This window comes from Salvelinus sp. IW2-2015, linkage group LG6.1 (genome assembly GCF_002910315.2).
Source record: "Salvelinus sp. IW2-2015 linkage group LG6.1, ASM291031v2, whole genome shotgun sequence".
NCBI lineage: Eukaryota > Metazoa > Chordata > Actinopteri > Salmoniformes > Salmonidae > Salvelinus > Salvelinus sp. IW2-2015.
Window position 1 is genome coordinate 15799236 of NC_036845.1, and position 3638 is coordinate 15802873.

A 3638-nucleotide genomic window follows, 5' to 3' on the forward strand; every position below is an offset into this window, starting at 1 on the left:
ACGGATGCCATCCGAGAGAGAGATCTTGGCGAGTCCGCAGTGCCTGATGGTAAATCAAAGTACTATTATGATGGCTCATAGGAGCCCTAGTCCAATGACAATGTTGACCATCCACAGAAAAAGCAAGCCATGGACAGACCTCTGGATGTCAGGGTACCGACCAGAACCCATTAGCCATATCAATGACGGAGAACACAGAGTGAGCAGGTGACAATGAGGAGAGAATTGTGTCAGCCACCAGTGAAGTGAGCTTGGAGATGGCTTCATTTGCATTCCTGTAGTCCACTGTCACTCGCCAGTCACCACTTGATTTTTTCACTGSCCATACTGGGCTATTAGAGGCAGAATGTGTCTTTAATCGATCTTAATAGATCTTTAATCACTACTTTAGTAGCGTCCATAGCTTCCTTACTATTGTTGTGCAAGGTGGGGCAACACCTGTCAAGCACACAGGTTCCATACATATCCAAAGTTCCACACTCACATTTCTTCGTAGTCCAAATAGGATGGTTCTGAACTGTAGATCCCTGCAGTTGTCTAATTTGCCCCGCCACCTTCCCTTCAGAGATGTTCAATTTAGAGTCAAGTTGCATAATAACATCAAGGCCTGTTCAAAGTAGCCTATCCACACCCCTGCATTAATTTTCATTGGACCAATAGAAATTGATAATGGTTTGGTCTGTTTCCACTCCTGTTGCTCTCATCCTCTTGCCCGTGTACTGAGGTCATATATGTTCTGCATAAGTTAAGGGCAGTACAGTGACTTCAGCATGCGTATCTACTAAAAAATCTACTGCAAAGTTGTTAACCATCATGTTCACATATGTTCCATCCGATTTACTATGTAGACCAGCTGAGATGGGACATAAGAGGGGGTCTGTTAGTTTACCTCCACAGCATCCAGCAAACTGAGCCGGAGAGAGCTTCTTAAATTTCTGCATCGGCATTGTGTTGTTGGGGCTTTTGTCCTGGTTCCATTTTCCCTTAGACGGACCCTGCTTCTCCTGGCCATTCCTCATAAGGACACGTTTTCTTTTCCGACGGTCTCGTTGCCAGTGACCAGAAATCCCGCAATAATGACATACACCAACCAGGTTTCTCTTCTGCTGAACAAATAATGTTGTTGGTTTCACAAGGAACCTGCACAACTCTGATGGCAGCCGGTTTATTATGTTGATTGATGTCTCTGTCCAGTATTGACAGCCTGTCGATGATGTCGCCGTAGTTTTGTCTCTCCCAGTCAGTAGTTGTGGAAACAAAGGTTTTTCGCAAATCCTCATGTATGGATTGCATCAACTGATGGGTGTTTGCCYCTTTTGAGTGTATCTTCATCTTCCATGTCGAGAAACCCACTGTGTCTAACCAACGGTGCTCTGAACCTTTCTTCCAGTTCAACAAACGATTATTTTGGTTTTTGGACACATTTGGTTATCTCTCCCCAATTGGTGGTTGCATTGGTCAGACCCTTAACCTGTCTGAGAACGGGGTTCCGCTCGCCAACRGCCAATGAAATTGCAGGGCGCCAAATTCAAAACAACAGAAATCTCATAATTCAAATACCTCAAACACACAAGTGTTAGACACCATTTTAAAGATAAACTTCTCGTTAATCCAACCACAGTGTCCGATTTCAAAAAGGCTTTTCGGCGAAAGCACAATATATCATTATGTTAGGTCAACACCTAGTCACAGAAAGCATACAGCCATTTTCCAGAGGAGTCACAAAAAGCAGAAATAGAGATAAAATTAATCACTAACCTTTGACATTCTTCATCAGATGACACTCCCGGGACAACATGTTACACAATACATGTATGTTTTGTTCGATCAAGTTCATATTTATATCCAAAAACCTCAGTTTACATTTGGCTTTGCCTCCAAAACATCCCGTGAATTTGCACAGAGCCACATCAATTTACAGAAATACTCATAATAAACTTATAAAAGATACAGTATTCATGCACCAAATTATGAGATACTTCTCCTTAAGGAAAACATGTATGGCTCTCCATCCATCATCCACATCTTGCTCTTCACCATCCCACAGCTCTTAAATCTTTTCTCAAGACGCATGTTCACGGTTGTCAAAACAAAGGTTAATAACTGTAACCATCATAAGGATGTAGATTGTAGATTTCTTATAACGCTTCAAATGGTCCCCGTCTTCATACCACTTCTCTGGATGCTTCAAAGTCTTTGACATTCATCCAACTGTTTTGGAGATGCTGATTTATGTGTGATTACTGTCACTGGGGTTTGCCTTTACTACCTTTACAGCCTGTGTTCTGGTTGGCCTAGAATCATTTGTCAACGCTGTTCAGAATCTGTTGACTCAAAGCCAGCAAGTGCTGACAGATGTTGAAACGATCTGCCTTACGACAACTCAGCCTGAGGGTAGATGAGGGGAAAAAAGGGTCACATGTGGGTGCCAAGTCTGTTGTACCACCCTTAACTCATAATTGTTGAATTTCTTCTTTTAAGGTTTTAATCTGTGTTCACCAAGAGCCCTCAACTCTCTTTATCGCTCTTTATTATCTCTTGCCTACACTCCTCTACTTTGAAACGGTTCTTATATCACTAGACAGTCAATTTAAAATATTTGTTATGTTCACATCCGAGGAGTTGTGCCGCCCTTCCCAGATTTTTTTCTCACTTAAAATCCTTACATTAACTTCAAAAGTTGTATAATATATATATGTTTATATATTTATTTAACCCCAAAAGACATAAATATATGTATAACCCCTTTTGAGGACTCTAACCTCTGATATTCTAGAACACAAATTGTTTCTGTAGGGCCTGGTTACCCATAAAACTTGTGTTCACTTCAAAAGCTTGTTCAATGCTCACAAGGCTAACATTACCCACACGTGTTGCTACTCAACTAGCAAATCACTTCTATGCAACAAGAAGGTTTCACASCCTTAATCAATTATGGCATATTTAACTGATAGGGCTTTAACAAAAGGACTCAAACCTTCAATAGAGCAATGGACTAACCTTTAACAAAAGGACTCAAACCTTTAATAGAGGACTCAAACCTCTTTACATCACAGATATGTATCACTCATTGCATGCTCTAATTTTAACCTGATTTGATTCTATTAAATTATAACGGTCTAGACTCACCCAGCAATATGTTAGCAGTCAATCGGGAGAGTGGTGGGTTGCGCTCAGCCCTCTCTCTCTTTTCCCTGGATCAACRCACAGTTGATCYGTTTTTCCTTGTTGTTGTTCAAGACCAATTSATCCGAGTCACGGCACCAAGTGTTAGCAGTTGATGTTACTCTTCAATAACACAGACCCCAGAGCAAATCAGGGGGAGAAAAATTGGTTTATTCAAAGAGAACGAATAATGCTGGGAAGTAGATGGTCGATGTTCATTCTCCCCTGTCCTCAGTGATTTTCTCCCCAGAACAAAGTGACAGGATGTAATTTATAACCCCCAACCCTAGCATGTGGTTGACCAATTAGAATTCCTTGCTGTAACATTGGGCCAATGGCCAAATAACAAGTATGCCGTTTCAGGATGAATGAATGTAYAGATGATTTGGACCAATCAGAACTTGACACGTAGCTATGTAAATCGTATGTAAATCAATTCATTTTACAAAGTAATTAAGTACACTTGTATTTAG

General features: G+C 41.0%; 1 long non-coding RNA gene across 2 annotated transcripts in view; it reads right to left on the reverse strand.

Annotated features, from left to right (window-relative positions):
- The window catches only part of LOC111965203 (uncharacterized), a 14719-nt gene extending 11319 nt beyond the window's left edge, over positions 1 to 3400 (reverse strand). For both annotated transcript variants that reach the window (XR_002877484.3, XR_002877485.3), the window contains exon 1: positions 3130 to 3400. This is a non-coding gene — a long non-coding RNA (uncharacterized lncRNA). The remainder of the gene's footprint in view (positions 1 to 3129) is intronic.
- Positions 3401 to 3638: the final 238 nt, after the last annotated feature.